The sequence below is a fragment of the Macrosteles quadrilineatus genome, unplaced genomic scaffold, assembly GCF_028750875.1.
Source record: "Macrosteles quadrilineatus isolate MER2022 unplaced genomic scaffold, UCM_ALF_1.0 Scaffold_8__2_contigs__length_117827958, whole genome shotgun sequence".
In the NCBI taxonomy this organism is placed as follows: Eukaryota; Metazoa; Arthropoda; class Insecta; order Hemiptera; family Cicadellidae; genus Macrosteles; species Macrosteles quadrilineatus.
The window spans coordinates 32,373,587-32,397,114 of NW_026542601.1; positions in this window are offsets into that span (position 1 = coordinate 32,373,587).

Sequence of the window (23,528 nt, forward strand, 5' to 3'; positions counted from 1 at the left end):
GCTAAGGGGTGGATCACATTACTTATAAAAAAATTGACCGGCTACTAAACGATCTCTGACATTATTTTCTGAAAATGAAGTTAAAACTATTTCAATAAAACAAAATCAACTAATTTTCAAACACTAATTGATCTTGTATTCAAGCAAATAAGTTGAAACCCACAAATTTTTGTGGGTCTATATACTATATATATACAGGGTGTCCCGGAACTCTCTACCAATATTTTAGGGCATTGCTCCTGGGAAGAAACATACCTAGATATCATATTTAAATTGTCCGGAAGTCCTTAGTTACTCACACAGCCGCCATTTTGTTTTTTCAGTTATTAATTTTTTCTAAAGAATGGTTAAACATACGAAATGGAAACTTTGCACAAACATTTATTACAACTAGACAAAGCTACAAAAATATTATGACGATTTTTAAAATACATAAAACAAAATGGCGGCCATTTAAAATTTTAACTCAAAAACCGTTGATTTTATAAAAATTTTAAATGGCCGCCATTTTGTTTTATGTATTTTAAAAATCGTCATAATATTTTTGTAGCTTTGTCTAGTTGTAATAAATGTTTGTGCAAAGTTTCCATTTCGTATGTTTAACCATTCTTTAGAAAGAATTAATAACTGAAAAAACAAAATGGCGGCTGTGTGAGTAACTAATTACTTCCGGACAATTTAAATATGATATCTAGGTATGTTTCTTACCCAGGAGCAATGCTCTAAAATATTGGTAGAGAGTTCCGGGACACCCTGTATAAATACAGTATATATGTATATATCCATATTTCCCTCGATTTAACTAAACTAAAACATATAGTCAAAATGTGATGTTTATCAAATACTTCGCTTTAGTTTTATCCTCCATAAAAAAAATAAGAAAGTTTACGGAATGTTTATTTTCAGTAACTGAGTGCATTATCATTTTATGTACGCGTACCTCTGTATTAACACATGTTACCATATTACGACCTAACGAGCGATATATTTGGAAATACTGCTTAGATACCAAGAAATTCCACATGATAAAGTTTACCTTTGAATAAGATAAAGAAAAAATGTCAGTATCGAAGTACTTTGAGTAACTGACAAGAAACACACATCTATAGTTCGTATGATGGAACCTGACTCCTGACCGTCCGTCTAACTGGAGATGACGCAGGTTTAAGGCTCGGGCCATTCTCGGGTATACCTGGACAGAACAGGTTCCTTCATACAGACTAAAGTCTACTTACAGTAACTAATAGCAAACATGACACTTGTGAATCGAATAGAATTGGAAATCAACAGTAAAATTGCATTGAATATAGTTAAAGTTTCTACTTGGTACTGTCAAAGAAGATCATCATTTAAATAACCATTTAATTCTAGTTTTAACCTGAATACTCGCAATCATAACATTAAAAATTTGAACATGTTAACATAATAATTGATCAAAAGAGTGTAAAAGGTCTTCTGAAAATAATCACTATTCGAAGTTCTTCATGCTTCTCATGACTCATTGTCGGGCCTGAGTACTAAATCAGTCAGTAAATCACCTCAGACAAGTTAATCATTTTAACACCTCACGCTCTCGTGTTCCCTGTGGTTGTGTGTGTTTTATATATAGTTATGAGAGAAAATCACATAACAGATTACCTTTCACACACCAATCTTCTACATAGAAAAACTTCAATACATATTATTTTGGGTCTAAAAAGTTATTCGCCCATGTTTGTTTGGAAATAAACATTTTAAAATATTTTATTGGTGAACCTGACCCTAAGATTTACATATATTTTCAAACTCAACTTACAACCTTTCTCTATAGTTAGTTTTTATATTGCCGTCAAATTTGAAATTTAATTTTTATTTAATTTCTGCATATCTAAACTTGATTAAGGTAAATGGTTTAAGTTTGTTTTTATGTACTAATTGTGCTTAGTTTATCAAACCCCAGTCAGACAACAACAATTACCCTAAAGTTCCTCTAGACTCTTATGTTGCTGGGAAAGAAAACGTGGTTAAAAAAATTATTTAATAAACAAACAAAAAAACTGTACCTAAGCCAAACAACTCTTTTCAATAACACAGTTAAGGCGTGTTATATAAAAATGTTAAAACATCTACCGATATAAAAATATATTTTAATGGTAAAAATCTGTATATAACATTCAATACCTTAATTTATAATAATTCAATATTTCCTCTAAGTAATTTATAAGAATGAAATACATTAATTTCAAATACGATTTCTTTTCTTACGCGTACAAAAAGAACTCTTTCTAATCGTTTTAAACATTTCATGTTGTTTTTCTTGTTAACATCATATAACCGATTGAGTTGACCCCTTTGAATTTGTTTTTATTACGTTTTTGAAAAAAAATAACTAAAAACATTTTTTCTGCATTGTTACCAAAATGTGAATATCCCCTCTAATAGACAACTACCCTTATCCAACCATCCGATCGTTATCAGTTGATCAGATGAACTGATAAGCGGCTGGTCCCACCAGGATTATCTCTTATTATCCCTTATCAGTCGCTGTCATGACGTCACTAACATCTCAGCTGTCAATGAAGTCCCTTTTGTAGTGACAGGGTTTAGCCAGGGATAGATAATCTGGATGTGGCCAAAACTAGATTGCCCAAATGATGTGGGATATGCAGAGGTAAAATTTACGGGTTAAAATATATAAAAAAAACTTTGAACGAAACTTAATATACAAATTAAAACAAAAAAGATAGAAATATGCATCAAAGATACAATTTATTGATTTAGATTGAACATATCAATCATCATCAGACCTAATGGATGAATTGAGAGTGTTATGTTTAGAAAAATACATTTGAACGGACTCACAAGAAGAAAAAAAACACAACTACTTTAATTTTAAACGTCACTGGACAAGAACGCTTACGATAGCAAGTACGTTCAAAGACTTCTCATAAAACATATGATATAACAACTAGGATTATTAATAAAGATTACTGAAAAAAGTGCAATACTACGGAAGTGTATCAACATCGTTGTAATGACTTACATAAAAAAATGTAATACATGATTAAAAACATAACCTCTCTTAGAAGTTATGAGAGTGTTTGTTAGTAATTAAAAATCGGCTGTAGGTAAAGTATTGTATTGTGTTGATTTGTCTATTAACAACACGAATTTCCAATTCACAAATTTATTGTTAAGTGGAAAACCTTCAAATTTAAATAGTTTTAAAAGACACCTCAGTTAACCGGTAGCTGCAGTCCCTGACAAAATGACCGCCCCATTCCGCAAAGCTCCGGGGAAACTAATGACTTCTCTTCCCCTCAGACATTTATCTCCAGACTCCATTGTGGGATTTTATATTTCATATTTTAACAAAGGCAAGCTGTTAAACTTCATAATTAATGTGAGCAGACGATCCAACAGTTCGCAGTTTAAGAAATATTAACAGGGAGTTAAGTTTGGGGCGTGAATCTTTAATTTATTCGCTGTATTAGTAAAACTCAATATATCAATAGCTCAAAGCTGTTACCTTGTGCTTTGAATAGTCATAGACACTTACAATGATAAACTTTGAGTTTTTCAAAGATTGAAACTGAAATAAGTTATATTATTATTAATTTAGATATATTTTCTGTCTATCTTCAGATCTCTTTGGTATGGGCGAACGCAAAAAAAAACTGAACAGACTGGGCTGGCAGGGAGATGGACAATAAGCCCCAGAGTTGGGGCTGGACTAACTGTCCAGCGTTTTCTTCGGACCGTTTGTCCAACGCTAGGAAGCAAGTGAAATCAAGTGGTGGGTTAAAGAATTTTCGATTTGCTAATTATGGTTACGTTAGTTTAGACTAAGATGGTTTACGTTTGAATCCTAACTCTACTTAACACAAAATAAATAATTCATAAAAAGTGTGTTATTATTTTTAGTTTAAGTATTTGATTATCAATATTATGTATGTTGCAAACTAGTATGCCACGTTTACCTGATCTTTAACTGTTTAACAACTAGTCCTAGTGTAAATTTTGACTTATGGGGGGGACTGGTTCACCAACGCCAACCAAAATGTTTTACGATCCACCCTTGGCCAGTAACCGGACTGAAATTTTACAAAAACATAGGTCATGAATCCGGCCACAACATAGCCATTCATTCAAAATCCCCTTCGGGATTTCTAGACTTTTTACAGTAAAAAGTTAGCTAACAAACAACAACACAAAAATAACAACAACACAAAAATAACAACAACACTAATAATTCAATATGTCCCGTGGCAAAACCTTTTAAAAACTGAAAACAAAACTCAAAATAAGTTTATTTATTTGCATAAGGCAATTTAAAATGCTCTAACAATTTGAAATACTGTCAATTTTGATTATTTTCTACAAGATATTCTGCCGTTCCTTGTCGTACCCCCTTCCCCTACGATTTCCCACTTTTAAGAGGTAAACCACCCGGCAAAGGTTTAGACTCAGATAAATACAAATCTAATACAGAAGTTTCGCAAAACTATTAGATTTTTTTATTTTCACATTTTATGAAGCCTTATTAGTGGTATTTACCATTGATATGGTTAATTTTAAATTGGCGTAAACTCATAATTAGACCTCAGAAACCTTCGCTGTACTGTGTCATACGAAATATACACAGCGTAATTACAGATTATACTGAATACTGTAGCCTAACAAAATATGATCTTTATTTTTATCCAATATAAGATTTTCCTATCCAGTGGATGAATGAATCAATCCTCAATCTAACTCTGAAACAACTATGCAATGTTTAAAATTTTAATAATTAATAAACAAATCATATTTTGACATGTGTTGTTTAATTGTTTATAGAGACCTTCAATTTAACACGTACTCCTAAATCAATATCTCAAAAAATGAAAAGTCTACTAAAAGTTCAGTACCCTTGGCATATCTGCGTGCGATATTTTACACGCGTTCGCCTAGTCTATGTACCAAACGCCTTAGGTGTGGGCGGACACTATATTTTATCTGCAGATTGCTGATTTTAAAACGTCTGTGTTTTGGAAAATGGAAAATTATAGAGAACGGGCCCGATCTAAACAGCGCGACCAATGTAGGAGTGGGGGTAAAATAGAGGAGTTCGGCAACTGTAGTGATCTATCATGTATCTCACAAGATAATGGGATAATACGATTTGGTCAGGTAAAATGGTTTCGATTATAATATTTCAAATATCTTTTGATCTCAATATTTAGTGCTTTAATTTTATCATATGATTTGTTTATCAAAAAAGTTCTATTTGTGTGTGAGACCTGTCTTTTTTTTGTTTACTAGGTAGGCTCTACAGTTTATAGTGGTTTCTGAACATACGGATTTCGGCGTTATCACCTAAATGTTTATTCATTAGTAGTTGACGGGGTTTGGACCTGGGCCTGCAAAAATAGTCGTAACTCTCTGATCCACTAGATAGTTGGATGGATTACAAGCTTAGCATAATATTGATACACAAAATAAATTGAGCCCAATTTTAATGCCAAGGAATGCAACCATTGAAGGCAAAACAGCATACTGTATTTGTGAGTAAATTAGTTAAAGAGTAACATTCCCAGTTTTTAACATATTGTAAATAACAATGAACGTAGCATCCACAATTGGAAACTGTTTACTACAACATCTATTCGTGTGTCGTGTTGATATTTTTTTGTTTCGTTTAATGTAATTAAATAGAAAATGTGCTAAGTCGATTGGTTTCGTTTGGACGCTATCTAACGAACACTCCAAGAGGTCAATTTTTATGTTGTTACGATTTGGAGTGCTTGATCACAAAATATCTCAGTTAATACTGTACTTACCTTCTTATTTACATACAAACAATATTAGCATGAAAATATATCAATCATTAGATATTTGCATTTACAATCTTCAATAACTACATTCTTCTACAATCTTCAATAAGCCGTGTTATACTGATAAATATATTGATTACGAATAATTAATAATTAAAGAAGAGATAATATATACATATAAGTTAATCCATTATGTACATTAAAATTGCTCCATTAAACAGATTATTTCCAAATACTGTAAAACAATACTCTGAAAACTACTACGAATAAATTAATCCCGCAGAGTGTATAATAAATTAAACTCTTAACACCTGTGACCCTATCGTATGACTGCCCAGAAAACACGCTTGAAAGATGTTCGCCAGCTCCAAATTCCACACAAAGAACCTCGTGTCAGGCCCGTGTTCGAGGCTAATCACTTAATAACTGGCCCCGGGCAAGGCTAATAGATTTGACATCGGACCACACCAAACACTAAACACTGAACACTAAACACTTAGACACGACGACCAGTTGGCCAATCGCCGAGCGTCGTTCAGTCTCGGCCTTTGTTCCGTAATAGAGTTATTACCTGGATAGGATCGGTTTATTAAAAGCCATGTTTATGGTGTTATCGCGATCACGATGCGGGATCTGTTGTTTACGGCGCGGCGGCCGCTGCACGAGAAGAGGGGCTTGGTTGGGAAAGAGGCTTGGGAGATGGCTTGGATGGTTGTAACAGAGAGTAGGATTGAGGGAATGGGCTTGGGAGATTGTTTCAATGGTTTAAAAAAGAGTAAGATTAAGAAAAGAGGCTTAGGAGATGATTTTAAAATAGTAGGATTAAGAAAATAAGCTTGGGAGATTGTTTGGATGGTTAGAAGAGGGAGTAAAATTGAGGAACGAGGCTTGGGTGATTTTTTGGATGGTTGTTAAAGAGTAGGATTAGGAAAAGAGGTTTAGAATATGGTTTTAAGAAGAGTAGGATTAAGGTAAGAAGCTTGGGAGATGGTTTAGGTGGTTGTAAGAAGAATACTATTAAGGATAGATGCTTGGGAGATGGTTTAGGTGGTTATAAAAGGGGTAGGATTAAGGATAGATGCTTGGGAGATGGTTTAGGTGGTTGTAAAAGAGAGTAGGATTAAGGATAGATGCTTGGGAGATGGTTTAGGTGGTTGTAAAAAGAGTAGGATTAAGGATAGATGCTTGGGAGATGGTTTAGGTTGTTGTAAAAAGAGTAGGATTAAGGAATAGGGTAGGATTGTAAGGAGTAGGAAAGAGGCTTCTCAGATAACTTGCATGGTTGTAAAACAGAGTTGGGTTCACACGGATAAGATGGTCAAGTTAGCTTGATTTGTGAAAGAAGCTTAGGAATGGTTTGGATAATTGGGGTCGGATGGTTGTAAAATAGGGTTGAGATTAATTTTAGTTGTGGCAGAGTTTAAGGAGATAGGTTTAATTGCTTAGTTTGTAAGTATATTTCGGGTTGTTTATTTGATTTGGTTTAGCTAGTTAAATAGTGATATTTACGAAAGAGGGTTTTGTTTAGGTAACCGTTGTACTTTGTACATTTACTGGGATAAAGTATTTATAAGCAGCTTATTTTCCTTGTAACTCCCTTGACAAATTAATATGTAAACAAATATGGCAGGGTAGCACAAGGGTGTTTCACTTTGTCCCCAATTTCGATTAGTTATGTAATTTCTACCGGAATTACATCCAGTAGGTTCACAGCCGCAGACCCTTCAAGTGGAAAATGAGGTTCGACGACAAACACGCCCCTAAATTGAGTTGCCCCCTCTCTATTAAATACCCCTACAACTCTATATCCTCATTGGTGGGTAGGAGGTTATGGCTTCCTAGTTGGAAATATTAATGTTCATAACTATTCAGTTATACCAGTATTCACATGGTTGTTAAAGTATAAAATGAAAGAGAGGTGTCAGTTGAGGTCTTTCTGGTAATTTACGGTTATTCAAACTCTGTGAAACCTAGATAAAGGATTGTTTTAAACATAACACCCCATATAGATTTACCATCTGTGGATGAGATGAAATCATCTGGCTGGCCGAGTGGTTTGAGTGTGGTTAGGAGTGCTCACCTTCAGTTCTGCCGGTTGCCGGTTCGATCCTATTCGAAGCCATTCGAGACCCAGATGCATTTATCCATTGGACTACCAACTAATGATGATATTGAAAGTTCCACGTTATATAATAACAATATTTGCCTTTAAAACGTCCCCTTACATAAACGTAAAAAATGCCTATGTTGTAATACACACGAAATGAGAATCCAATTTTAAACTAAACATACAATTTATTAATATATTGAAAACCATTTCTTTCTTTTGGTAAAACTAATATTTCAAATATTGTTTTGTGGTGTTTATGTTTATCTGTTAAAAATTTATTAGAGCATTTAGTAAGCCACAATGAAGATGTGGATCATTGTTTTGGAATACAATGAAGAGGGTGACTAAGTACTTATGCTACAACTACACAAAGAAGGTCATATTGGGATTGTTAATAAAACGCATAAAATACGTAAGAATAACATTGATTGACACTACGTACAAATATAAAACATATAAAATACATTTAAAATTAAAAAATTAAATCATATACTTAGTAAATTGTAAACCTAAGGTTCGAAAGTTGAGTTGTCGTTAAGAAAATAATTTCCAGCAGCACTCGACGGATTTTCATATTTAGCTTGCAAATTGAGTTATTACAGTATGATATTAAATCCTCTCCTTTGACGAAAGATCAAAGTCATGTTGTAACCATTTGCAGCGAGCTTGAAATTCAATCTAATTTAACTTCGCTGTAACAGCTATAAAGTGGTTATTTAAATTACATTTTCAGTTCATAAAGTGTTTTTAGAAAATATTTATACAGTGTAATGAGACAAACTTTGTATATTGTGATGTGTTATATACAGGGTGTCCCACGAAAAGGTTTAAACGTTTGATTTTATATAACTTGCCCATTCATGCACGGAACATTTTGAAACTTAACACAATTAATGAAGTAGGTGTTGAAAATACTCTGGGAAATTTTCAGCTTCCTCACCTTTGTAGGTACAATGTGAAGGCATAACGAAAAATTATACATTTTAAACATTAAAGTATGTGTTAAAATTGAACAAAAATAAAACAGAAACACAATGTTTAATGTTTTTAAAGTAATATTTTAAAAATGCCACCATTTTGTTTCTATACCTAAAAGCTAAAATTTTATCAGAATATTGTTTAAATTTACATTGTAAATTGTTGTAAGGTTTAAAAACGTTTGGTGCATAAATGGGCAAGTAATATAAAATCAAACAATTAAACCTCTTCGTATGGGACACTCTGTATATATGCGTCTATAGGTCTACATTACATGATTTTATTTTATCATCGAAGTTGGCGGCCAGTTTTAACTTAGCATTTTAGTCTACATGAGCCTTCTATGATCAATAGAGTACAAGTGTTTTTGTATAATCAACTAGTGAACCTGTTTTTCATCAAGTACAGATATTATACTAGTTATAGTAGTTTTTAGTAGTACAGTTTTAGTTTTTAGTTTTATCAAACTGTAAGTTAGTTAGTTGTTATACTATACGCCCATATAAAAATCCCCGTTAACATATAATTATTTGTACAAACTTTTCACTAAAACATCTACAGTATCGAGCTTCCAGGAACGAAGAAAATGGAGGTTGACATGATTAGCCAGAGTCGAATACAAGATTCCAAATTGAATTTCCAGTTTCAAGATACAGTTTCATACTAACCAAAATGTACAAAAACTTTAAAATTAATGTAATTCAAGGCAATATTTCAGGAACTACACAAATCTAATATTGTCGTCTAAAATTTAAAATTAAAAAAAATCGTATCTATCGAAAACAAATCATTGCCATAAGGTCTGTGATGTATTTTCAACTATTCACAACCAACCATTATTTTGTAACAGTTTTTACCTGTTAGATACAGAGGGAGAAGTCTCGATAGAAGTTTGTATTCACCTGGGTCTTCAGCGATACAAAGATGTTTAGTATTCACTCGGTTGTCTTGGGGTGTTTTGACGCTCCGTTGACTAAAAACGCAAAACAACTCAGTGGAGGATTGTCGATACTTTAAAAAGTCTTGTTTAAGGAGTCAAAAAGTTGGGAAAAGCTAAATAGTTACTGTTGATTTAAATGCTAGAATGTAGCGTAGTCGTCTTATGGTAGGATTAGTAAACATGTTTGTAGACGTATTTGAAATGGTTCTACGAAGGGGCCCTGCGCAAATCGTGCATTTTATTAGGGTTGTTTCCGTAACAAAATGAAAATGCAACACTCTTTTACTTTTAGCTATTAGATCTTTATCAGAAAGAGTAATAGTACTGTACTACCTCAACAGGTTAGTATTATCAAACAAGTGGCGGTATTACATTCATTTTCTTACTGTTTCGTTTCTTGTTTGAAATCTGTATGGGATTAAATATATTCAACTAATATACAATTTACATGTAAACCCGTAAAGAAAATTAAATCATTACTTGGCTTTTGCAAGCGAACTTCAAAAAAATCAAACGCTATGGGAGACAAATCCAAAAAGTAAATTACTTTTTTGTTGCCAATAATTGTCCATCAATTACATCATAAGCCTTAAACACCTCAATCGTAAATATCGGTTACGCTGGACTGGCGATAAGATGGTGTTACAGAGGAAGCTGTTTTTGTATTATTTAAATATATTGATAGAAACTATGTTCTTGAATTTTAATCAAAAGTAATAGTTTCTGAATTTAATTTTCTCAAACTCAAGGATAATTCATCAACGTAATGAGTTTATTGACACACCCTATGGATTTAGGTGTAGGGAGTTTTTCAATGTATAATCACAGTTTAGACAGGTTAGCACAGACAACAATAGGTATATAATAGTGTGGTAACAGGTGTTTAATTCTGTTGTTTATGTTGATAGCTTAGTACCAATATTGGTAAAGTCCTTTGGGAAATGGCAGGATTTGACTGTGAGTCTTATAGACAGAAGTCTTTGTTCTAACCACTTTGATAGCTACACCACTGGTTGCTGTTTTTATTTACATTATGAAATAGTAAACAAACGCGAACTTTCGAATAGTTTTTTATATGGTTTTTACCACCAGAAAATCTAATTTATGACAATTTATAAATGTTATACAAAGAAATCTATAGCTTTAATATTGAGAATTTAAAAATAATTGAAAGCCGAGATGTTTATTGGGAGAGGTGCATCTAAAGAGCAACAGCTTTAATTTTGTATCAATAACTGTAATTGTATTTTGGAGAGACAAATTGCCACTTACTTAGTTACTTTTAACAAGACAGATAAAGTGAAAATGCACCAAGTATCAAAGAAAATAAAAAAATTCAGCTGAATATATTTAAATATTGTACAAATATGTCCAGTCTTTGCCCCTGAGGATGACATAGGGGGCAAAACGTCTTGTTTTTTACATAGTGTAAAGACTGATTTGACGCAGCTCTCACCTGAACACAGAGAATTTAGTGATTACACCGGCCAAGCCTGTTCTTATAAATTCTAAAATCTTTCTAAATCCACTCAAAGCCCCACCAACATCCATTTCGGCAGTAGAATACAATCATAAGGTTCTTTCATAGAACAATAACTCAATGAGACCCACTCTATTAAATCGCGGGATTTCACTCCAAGAAGGGGATCTTAAAAAGTTATGAAATGCAATACATTTCAAATCCCTCTTCTTCAAAAAGCAATCAACTTTGCCACCCTTATCATTGCCACCCCTAGTGATAATCCTTATCATATGCCGATAACAAACCCCAAGTTGTCTCTGCTTCATTCATATTAATTGTTCTGCTTTACGCCCCTAGGGGGATTTGGAATAGAACGTGGATGGAGTTTGTTTAAGGGTGGTTCTAGGGATGTAAATCTTTGGGTGTGCAAGTACTTGTTTGAAGAGTAATGCGTATATGGTAAGTATATGAATGAGTGTTGAATATTTATAATTTAGTTTTACAACAGATAACGTACTCCCTTATACATCGGGAAGTGAGCTGGTCTAGTGTTTGAGTTTTGTCTAGTGTTGGCTTTGGATCTCGAAGTTTCGGGTTCAAATCACACCAATCACCAATAGAAATATCTATGTGATAGTGCTGCAACCTCTAGGACTAGCCTGAAGTAACTGTTTTACACAATTTGCCCTGGAACCAACTGTCTTAGGATACGCTAATGAAAGTGAAGGGATGTGAGAGGTTGAACATAAAAATTCCCTTATACATATACCAACTTTATCTTTTATCTGATGAGTTTCAGTTTCAGTTACAGTAAAAAATTCCTTCAAATTTAGTCATATACCGAGTTTGTTTATTATATTCCCATTAGGTCACGTTCATTATAGTCATAATTTTAAAGTTGGAAAGATATATATAAATACTAAATAAGCATCGATGCTAACTCTTCAAATATTGGAAAGAAACTAGCTTAAGTATTTGATTCAGGTTGGAATCATATTAGGTAACTAAGGGTAACTATTAGGTAATAACGGGTCTGACTTAGGGGAGGTACGAATGAGGCATTAGTTCAAAATTCCTCCGTGAACAGCGCTGTAGTAGAGAGCACTTTGGCAATGAAGATTTACTAATCGCAAAAATAGTTCTGTTCATAAAGAAAAATTATAAATGCCTCAAATTCAATTTTATTATTTTTTAATTATAAAATTAAACTATCGTAACCTAACCAAACTAACCAAACTTGCTGATAATTAAATAATATAACAAAAGTTTAGTAATAGAAAAATTAATTCTGTTTATTAAATAAAACTAGAAATTGCTCAATTAAAATTTTACAATGACTTAATAATAAAATTAAACTGTCATAAACGAACCAAACCAACCAAACTTGCTGATAATAAAAAAATCTTGGACAAAAAGTTCATGCTACCAACGGGATTCGAACCCGGGACCTTCAGCATATCAATCCGGCACGCTAACCATTAGACCATCGAGGCCGATGGCTATGAATCGTTTTGTTACGGTAATGGCGTTTCCTCAGCTAATAAGAAGTCCACAGCTGTCATCGTAGCCTCTTCTATACCTCCCCTGAGTAAATACCGGTAATAACTAGTATACATTATGCAATTTTAAAAATCGTAATCAAAAGAACACAATTAGTAAAATGGAATTGATACTTACTTTCAAAACGAAAATAAGAATTATTGTACTGTCATTTTTAACAATGTGTTCAAATTTCTTTTAGAGGCTTTTGCATTATTTGTTGAAGGACTAAAAAAGGCGCGTTTCGGTATATCTGCATTTCTAGGATAGTTTGTGCTTAAACTAATACTTGAACATTTGAACTCGTTCCGCTCTGTATTCATTAGTCATAGATTAAAATACAAAATGTGTTCATTTTAATTTATTATTTATTAATTGCTGCCTTAATAAAAATAAGATATAAACACGATGTATCTCTAAAATTGAAGAATTTGTTTACTTTCACTAAGTTTAGATAATCTTAATAGCACTGCTTAAAATTTATATGTTTTAATGTATTATTGTCTGTCATTAATAAAACGAAATATGCAAACTTTTAAACTCGTATATTGTGTGGGGGCGAGGGATTTATAAAAAAATCAATTGAAAAAGTCTTCAATACATTTCACCGAGGTTGGTCAAGAACCATACAACTAAAATATAAATTCAAATTCCAAGAAAAATAAATAAATTAAACAAACCTATTTATGAGCTGAGAGAAATGGAAATAATATCATTTCATCAATGTCATACAATCTTGTCCAGAATTGTATAAAGAAATAACACCTCGAAATCGGATAACAGGGAAAAAGTGTCTGACAAATTATTTGACCTGGGATTTCAACATCAAATTCAAATCCCCAACGAATTTGCTTATTCATCTTTTGTATTATATTAGGAGCCAATCTCGTCTCAGTAAACTAAAAAGTTTGACGTACTCAGTTAATATAATAGTTATTTTTACACTATCTATAATAAGATTGATGGTAAGTGACCTGTACATTTTGTAATATCATCGAGTTATCGGTAAATTAAGGTTTGATAGGTCGCAGTGCTAGCGTCGGCGTCCGCTGAACCATTAAAGTCCCTTATAGATTGCCATCCTTATAAGGCTGAAGAAATGTTTAAGCTATGTGTTTCTATTCTATATATAATATACGTTTTCATGATTACAATTTATTTATGTAAACTATACAGGGTGTTTCAAAATTATCTGGACATATTTTGTGGACCTAATCCTTGGGCTAAGACAAACATAAAATGCCATATACTGTAAGTATGGATCTAAAATACCTAGATTTGTGTTTGTCGCTCTGTTTGTAATTTTTAAGAATTATTTTATATATTGGGCATTTTTCAAGATAGAAATGTCCAAAAATGGTATAAATGTGTATTTTCGTAGTTAAAAAGAGCTTACAAAGTTTCGTTTCAATATCTCAAGCCGTTTAAATATGGCGGCCATTTAAAATAGTTAATGCCAAATGTCATGAAAACCGTAAATATTAAGAAAATTGTTTTTCAGATCGAAAAGATGGGGAATTTAAATCCGAATGAAATGAGACCTTGTTTGTTAAGATCGGATGATAAACAACCGAGTTATAAGGTTTTTTCTACATTCGGTTACGCAAGTTAATAGGAATACCTTTACTGCTCTGTAAATAACAAATAATAAACAATATGGAAGTCCTATTAAATTGCGTAACCGAATGTAGAAGAAAACTAATAACTCGGTTGTTTGTCACCCGATTTTAACAAACAACGTCTCATTTGATTTGGATTTAAATTATTCATCTTTTTTATTTGAAAAACAATTTTCCTAATATTTACGGTTTTTATGACATTTGGCATAACAGATTTTAAATGGCCGTCATATTCAAACGCCATGAGATATTGGAACGAAACTTTATAAGGTTTTTTACCTACTAAAATACACATTTCTACCAATTTTGAAATTTCTATTTTGAAAAACGCTCAATATACAAAATAGGTCTTAAAAATCACAAACAGACCAACAAACAGACACAGGCAATTTAGACCAATACTTAGATGGCATTTTATGTTTGTCTTAGCTCAAGGAACAAGGTTACAAAATATGTCCAGGCAATTTGGAAACACCCTGTATATAACCTATGTACTTTTTAAAACCCATTTTACCAAGTAATGTGGCTCGTAAACAATTTATTGTCCTCTAGTATAGTAACCAAAAGGTAAAGCACACGCTGTATAATACACCTGAGTTATAAGTGACATATTTAATCAACGCCTGGATAATGGACTTGAAATCAATAAACACGGTTGCAGATTTTGTCATGGAATAGTTTTCTTGTAATATATAAAGTTAATTAAAACTACCAACAAGATTGTGATAATCTACTCCATTTATTTGGGAAGGTTTTAATTTGTGTACCATTTGAAATCAGACAAATAAATATATAGAAGACTCTGGAGAACTTAGTAAAAACTTTAAAAGGAATTAATTGCAATTACTTTAATTCTTATGTTCTTTCTTCTTTCATGTTGTTCAGGTTTAGGTTATTGACTAACTTGTAATATTTAAAAATTACAAAGTATATAAAAGGTAAGCACACCTTTATATGTTATTATATTGTTGGGTGTTCAATTGTTTTAAAGAAAAGGAAACGCTTTGAGTTAAAAAGAGAGTTTAAACATAACGTTTATTTATAGGGACTTATTAATAATTGACTATGAAGATTGGCGATGAATGAGCTGGTCTAGTGTTTGAGCACGGGGCTTTGGATCTCGAAGTTTCGGGTTCAAATCACACCAATGACCAATAGAATTATCCATGTGATAATGCCGCAACCTCTTGGTGACGAAAAAGTTAGTAAATTATGATGGGCAATAAATAAATTTTATAATTGTGGATAATGAACAAGTACCAAATTTTTTGGTTGCCAGAGTTTGGAGTACATGTCCTACTACTAACTCTATACAGCATCTTCAAAGTTAAACTGAATCAAGATAGTCCTGTAAAGAGACGTAAAGTAAAGTACTGAATGTAAAGTTGAAATGTAAAATGAAAATAAATACACCTGAAGGGTAAAATGCACACAATGTTGAATCGCCCACTATAACGTCACTACCACGGGTGGGAACGGTAACGAATGACTTTTAATTTGGCGGCAGTTTGTGATCCGGAAAATCAGTTTCGGCGGGAACCCCCTTCCATTCAAAACACTCCCCCATCTTTCCACAGATGCATGACGTATTACTATTTAATATCCAATAACCGCATAAAGACGTGGAGTCATACAAAGGGTTTGAATTGTACCACTGATGTTTTCGGTAGTGTTGTACCTATGTGTTTCCATTCACGAAATAATAAGATGTATCAGTAATGTATTGAATTGGTATTGTTTATTTCACCGGAATGTTTATTTGCCAAAGAAAACAGCAGTCACGCCCAATTGAGATGTCTCAAGTACTGGATAATACCTCGGGAGGAGGAACCGTTATAGAGTTTCTCTGTGAAGATATTCATTGTAATAACTGTATCTAAGCGCAGGAAGAAAACATTTCCCCACCAAAATTTCTTTCAAGATGTTGTTATGGAGTGGTGTGTCTCAATAACATTTGCCATTTACTTATACATTTATTGCTTCGTCTAATACAGAGTATTATAGTGAATTGTATTATTGCATAGTCCATGACATTTTCCTCCCAAAGTAAATATCGTTCAATCTTATTTTAAGAAGTTATTGAACGAGGCTATTCTGTCATTTATTTAGTTGAATTTTTGACATTTAAGAATCTCACCTGTAGAGTATTTGTAGATTTTTGAAGCCCCGAAAAGATTTCCCTAAATGTTGTAAAGCTAGAAGCTACGTTGAACAATGGATAGTAGGCCTGACTATTACAGTTAAGTTACTTTTGTTGATTATTTTGAAATAGTTTTTCTGTCGTTATCAATAAATGTTATTCTGTAAAATAAATGTTAACTGAAAATTGGTTGGTAATATAAGAATTTTACTCGTTCAATTCGTATATACTCTCAAGAGTTAAGCCTTGTAATCGTAAAAAAATGTTGCAATTATCGTTAGGCCTACTCGGAGAATTTAAAGCCAATGATTTTTTTCTTGCTGTTTTTGGATATTCAAAAATGTCAATTAACAACGTTTTTTGGGTAGTTCAGACAAAAGCATTGATAGTAAATACTACTAGAAGTAGTACCTAAAACTTGAGCATTACAAAACGAATTACAATCTTTAAGGACTCTAATACTAGTTATTATATTGATAGACAATCAATGTATTAACAGCTACACAGCTGTTCTGTTGAACATTTAAAAGATCACTTAACAATGCGCATTGTTGCACCGTCACATTTACAATATTTCCTCCCTTTTCACCACCACTACCTTAATGTGTTTCGCCATTGAGCTAACTAACGTAACATAACGTCACCCAGCTCAGCGGTTTCCCAGGAGGCAACGGGATTGGAAATTGTAAGATGGCGGCCGCGTGACAGACGCGGTTTGACAAATTGATACGTCGCCGCCAGCCCGAGCGTCGGGCGCGCCAACATTTAATTCGCTCCTTTGTGTCTCCGTATTAGCGATTGTGCTCGGTTGTCAGCCCTGATTGAGCCGAGCTTCCGCGTACCAACGTTTGTTTTTCCGTGGGAGCCACCGGGACTTTCTACTGGCTGATTGAATGTGTAATCAGGGATTATTTCACTTGGACCGATTCGGTTTCCAGGGTTTTCATTGGGAATGTAGTCGGGTACAGTAAATAGAATAGATTTGGCAGTGTGGTTTTGTTATCCGTAATAATTTCAATGAAACCAACGTCCTCAAAACCTGATATATGATAGGTTACTTTGAAACTTCAATTATCGTCATACGATCCTTATCTAAAAACAACTTCGGTACGAGAGTTTTTGGTAAATTACTACTGTTCTACATTTTTAGGTTTTCAACAGAAACGAATTCACTACAACATCTCTCTTTCCTCATTTATTTCCACGTAGAAAATATAAGGAAATATGTTTGTTTGAGCATATAAAGTAATCTATAAGTATAAATAGGCTCTTTATCCAGCATGGTACTGTACGCACAGAACGTAAAATGAATAGGTAGCTGACAATTGCCATAAACACAATAAACTGTACTGTTCACTACAAGCCAATAAATACATAATCGTAAGTATGATCGATTTTAATTTTACACTCAAATTATAATCAGACCCAATAAGTGATGATATTATTAATTAGCTAAACTAAAATTAAAATTCATATACACTACGATCAACAGAATACTTTACTCAAGAACACCGCCTTCAGCAATCTTTCTCCACGATTCCATTGAAAGGCAATCTGAAACTATCACCATTTTGATCCAACCTCTTGCCATGACTCTATTTACCATATTCGCTCTCCGGATAACAGTGGTTATCCTCTGGTTATCTTCTGCCCCGGTTTGTTTAGGTTAACGATAATGTCTCAATCCTCGACTCACGCCCAGCTAAGTGCATGATGACGCGGAGTGTGTGGAGTCCCCCAGGGTTCTGTTCTTGGTCCGTTGTTATTTCTCCCGCTGTATTATTACCTTGTTTCCCTACGTTGGGGAAACGGGACGTTTTGCTTGTTATTGGAATTATTGGAACGGGTAATGTAGATGATCTTGCTAATACTTCGGTACGAAGTATAGGTTTTTAAGAGAGAGCGTGCTGATTTTAGAAAAGTTGGGAGTTATTTTTTCTTTTGAATGGAATGCGTAACATAATATGTTGCTCAAGGGTCTTTGATATCAATCAGTAAATATAAAATGGTGTGAATACCTGTTAAGGGTATACATTAAAGTTACATTTAACTGCAAGAAAAACTGTCTAATATAGTCAACTTCAACTGCATCCTGGTACTTAAAAAAAGTTAAAAGTCCATCGGTAAAAACAATGCGATACCTTCATGATCTAATAAATCGACACCTTTGGAATGCATGCGAATTATAACAAGAATTTAAAACGGACTATCTGTGGGCCCGTCCTACACGGGAGTCAACATCTACATTTAGAATGATCGCAAAAATATGAAATACAAACGATCAATAATTTGAAATCATTTTAGTGGCAGTCTCCAGAAACAATCTTACTCCAAACAGGTGATCCAATAGTGTCCTGTATCATCTATGGCTCTAGACTCTTAAGATAATTTAATTACTGTATGTATGTTTAAAATCAAACAATCCTGATTTTCGTTACCCAAAATAGCGTTGCATCGAAACAAACTTTAAATGTCAGCGTCGGCTGATAGGTAAAAAAAATAAAATTAAATAGCCTATCCAAAAACAGAAACAGATAATAAAAATTATGGCTTTGACATTCCTTCCTCTTAAAAATAGTCTTTACTTCAAGACACAGAATCATAAACTGTCAAGCGATTGATTCAGAACTTTTGAACCAAAACCTTTCTTGTTTAAATAATATAAGAAGATATGTGGGATCGCAAATTTTATAGAGCTACATAACAATTAATCATTTCTATGCATAAACTCAACTTTTGACGTTATGTTAACGTTTTCCAATGAAAATACTAAGTAACATTTAAACTTATTTTTTATATACATATTTGAGACCTTAGCCTAACTGGGAGTCAAGCATAAAATACAAAAACAAATAAAGCTATAGGGAACCAACAGCAATGGAAATCTTAAAAAAGGAGTAGGAATATCAAATATACAGAAGAACATACAATCTTATGGCAGATCGTAGAATGAAGGCGTCTTTATTGTTATATCTGTCGATTTCTAACTTTTGTAGAATTGTAGACAAATGTTTCCTGAAGACTTTGTTTGTTTTAAATGTGAAAAATATTCTTCAAAAGCAAACCTAAAAAGTATCAATGTCGATCAACTGACTTTCCAATCTAGTGACATGTTGGTCAAATCGTAGACATAAGTTTAATCATCAACGTAAATATAATTGGTCTAAATTTGGTCTCACGTCATCATCCTATATATTTTCAGAAACATATCTTATCTGCGAAATTTATTTAATTGTAAACCTTGGTGTTTCCTCATTTGTGATTCAGAATTGAAATACGATGTGCCAGTTTTAATTTTACCCCTGTATGTTGGAAACTAATTGCATAAAACAGCCACAGCATCACGTCTTGTAGAAACCAATCTAAAACAATACGAGAAGAAGTTTGCCAGTGTTTCAACCCTATCTGATTCTTGGCTGACAGACCGAGAAAGATGGTGGCGCGTTTCTAACTTGGACAATTTATTTTAGAAACCAATTTCTCCTCTTTTGTTACCAACAATTATAACTTATTGAAGCTTCTTTCATGAAAGTATCTTCGGCTCAGAAATATTCAAAATGGTAAACAAAATAAAAATGGCTCAAACTAAGAAGTGTTTAAAAAATTTGTCCATTTCTTTTCAAGTGAAAATCGGATGCGTAAGTAACAGCTGATATACAAATAAAACGTTATAACCCGCCGATAGGTAAGTGAGTCCCACTTGATTGTACTGACCACTTTTCATTTTTGCATTTAATTTACAAAACTATTAGGAACATTCAAAACTAGGTTATTTATAGGTTCGTTCACAACCATCATGTGTATATGCTATACAATATAACTATACTATCCCTTATTTGTCATTACCTGTATGGGCTATTGATTAATAGTTGTGTCTAAGGAATAAGTCGGCCTTAGTCACTAACAAGACTACAAGATCGTGCCACTCATCCTACACTCATTTTCATTCATATTGGCATAAAATACCTGCTTTTTATGGTCACCATTTCATTGAAAAGTATTAAAGTATATTGCGTGGCCAGTATTGCAATTGTATTATGCATTTTGTCATGATCTTTAGTATACATTTACTGCATGACTGCCAATATATCTGAAATCCTAACGAAATTCTCTTATTGTGAAAGTCCATAAGTGAGTAAAGTTCGATTCTAAAATTATTTTTTTTTGTTATAACATCCCTAATTTTCTCTTAATAGTGAATTTATTTTCCAGGTTTGGCCTAGCCACCAAGCTTCAAATTTTCAACGTTTATTCTACAACCAATTACTACTTATAATTTAATTCAACATAGTTTCCTCTAGTGTCAAAATTACTTCCTGAAGCTAGAGAAGGGAGAGAAATGTAACAGAAGCTGACGGACGTTGATAATTGGGAGCGACAGAAGGCGATGCTGTAACTACCCTTACTTGTGGGGGGTGGGGAGTGATGAGGGGGGGGGTGTAATTACCAGTATCAGGAGTAATCGAAATTGCCAGAGTGGGGGGAGTGGGCGCCTCCATAGGTTGATACACCACTTTACAATACTTAAGTGTTAAATAGATCCAATTATACTCTCCTACACACATTTCAACGGAAAATAAGTAAAATGTAAATAAAATCAGTAGTATTAAATTACTTGTTTTAGGAGTTCTAGGATTTTTTTTAAGAAACTAGGGTGGCGGAGAGGTTCCTATTTGGGCTTGTACTTAATTTTAAAAACACTTGTTTGAAAGATCCCGCATTCTTAATTTCTCTAGAAAATGTTAAATAGAAAAGAATTAGATTTTAAGTATGTTAAGTGTGTTTAAGGTAAAACGACAGGTGTTTTTAGGTTTAGGGTATAAAAAACTGTTGAAAATGTCTGCATGTGTGGAGGAAAAGTCCCCATGGATTGACGCATAATTTTACAAAAATCCTTGATGTTATTTAGAGTGCGTTAGACGTTATAATAAAAGGTTTTCAGTTAAAAGAATAAGAATTTACGTATTTTAGTGATAAGCTAGGAAGAATAAAGTTAATCGTGTCAGGGGCTGTTAAAGTATGGGTATCCATTTAAATTTAAGTGACATCATAAGTCAATTATAACTTAAAATAGTATTCGAAATAAAAGAAAATGTACTTAATATACTAGGTTGTACTACTTGTAAGGTTTGATTTGGGGAAGGTGCCTCTATCTATTTATACCTCATTTTAACACATATTCAAGTATAACACATGTCACATTTTAATTAATTGATGTTGAAGGTTTCGGTATATAAATTTTTATCAGGAGGTTGAAATTTACAAAGAGTCTCATAAATATTTTGAACATCACAAAATAATTGAAAATAATTAATTCCAAATTGCTCTATGAGTAGTTGTGGCATGTAAATAAATAACATAGCTTTAATTCGTAAATGATTTTACAAATGTAATTGTCATGAATTTTAACGAATTTTAACGAAATCTTTTGATAGTTTACAAACGAAATGAATAGAAAGTTCATATTTTGTCGATGAAGAGCTAAAGCAACCGAAGTTAAATTGTTTGTTGAACTTGTATGTCAAAAATGAATACAGAATACCAATTTGTAACAATGTGTGATGCAACCGAGTCACACATTCAAAACTCGTTGCCAGAATTGCCAACCAATTGGAAACTTTGGCATGAAATTTCCCTCCCCATCCTAACTCTAACTCAGATCTCATTTAAACTTGGCAATTGAATTAGCAAACCCAGATTGGATCAGAATTCCTTCCATGACTTGCTTAACTCTTTTATAACTTGAATATCGTTTCTTATCATTCACCGTTTTAGACTTTTTGCGCCACTGTATGGACAATATTAACTATGATTAATTATTTATCAATTATGATAAATCAATCTTATTCGTGTATCAATGTTATCATCATCTATTCAATTATTCAATATCAAAGGTCCATCCAATACAAATGTTTAACATATTTATTAAATGTATGGGGCCTGTTCTTCTAGGTGCAAACAAGCAAAAGATTTTTCTTTGCCTCTTGCACTTATGTGCTAATAGTGACGGGTTCATTCGTCTTCAGATCCGCAAACAATTATTGGGTTGAGTCCTCATGCCTTCAAAAGCGTTTGGTACAAAGGTACAGTAAACACATTATGTTTGAAAGTTTTGGAACCCAAAGTAAAGGGACAAACACGAAACTTCCAAATTCTTTATTTTGGTCCCTTAAAGTTATTTTCGTTCGAATTTTATACATTCTGCAGAAACGCATTCTTTCATATTCTATAGCGCTCTTCCCTTACATTTCCTCATGAAGATTCACTAATTTGATACTTATCGTGCCCCTAATATACCCCCGCGGATAATTCGACAGAAATTACCACTTTGATAAATTTCCCGCCGATATCCGCGCCGTAATGGTGGGGCGTGCCGTTCCCGCCAATAAATCATCAGCTGATCGATGGAACAGATTTGGCGCCAACACCTGTTTCCTGTCTTCTTCTCCCATCTCCTACCTGTCCCGATTAGTACCGGCTGTCAGACGGGTCTAATAGAGACATCAAATTTGGACACAGCGCCCAAACCTGTGTCAAATTGTCGTGAAAACAATTTGGTCAATTTGGATCCGACTGTGTCCAAAATAGAGACATCATTTTGACATGTGGTCTGTGAACCCTCTTCAATTACTACTGGGGCGAATAGACTTTGAGAATGACACAGAACCTGAAGTAATGGGGGGATATTTGGATGATATAGAAATGTCTCGATTGGTCACATCCTGTGTCCCCTTAATGTAGGTCTTTTTGTGGTTGATTTTAAAATTGTTTGTTTTGTTTCGGGTGAGGAAATGGATGATTGTAGGTTTGTTGTGGTTTATGGTCCTCAAACATTCTCAAAAACACTATTGGATTAAATCTTAAGAATGGAAGAGTGATTTTTTAGAAACGTATTAGATGAAACCTAAATCATGTCAACTGATTACGAAAATAACATCAAGCTAG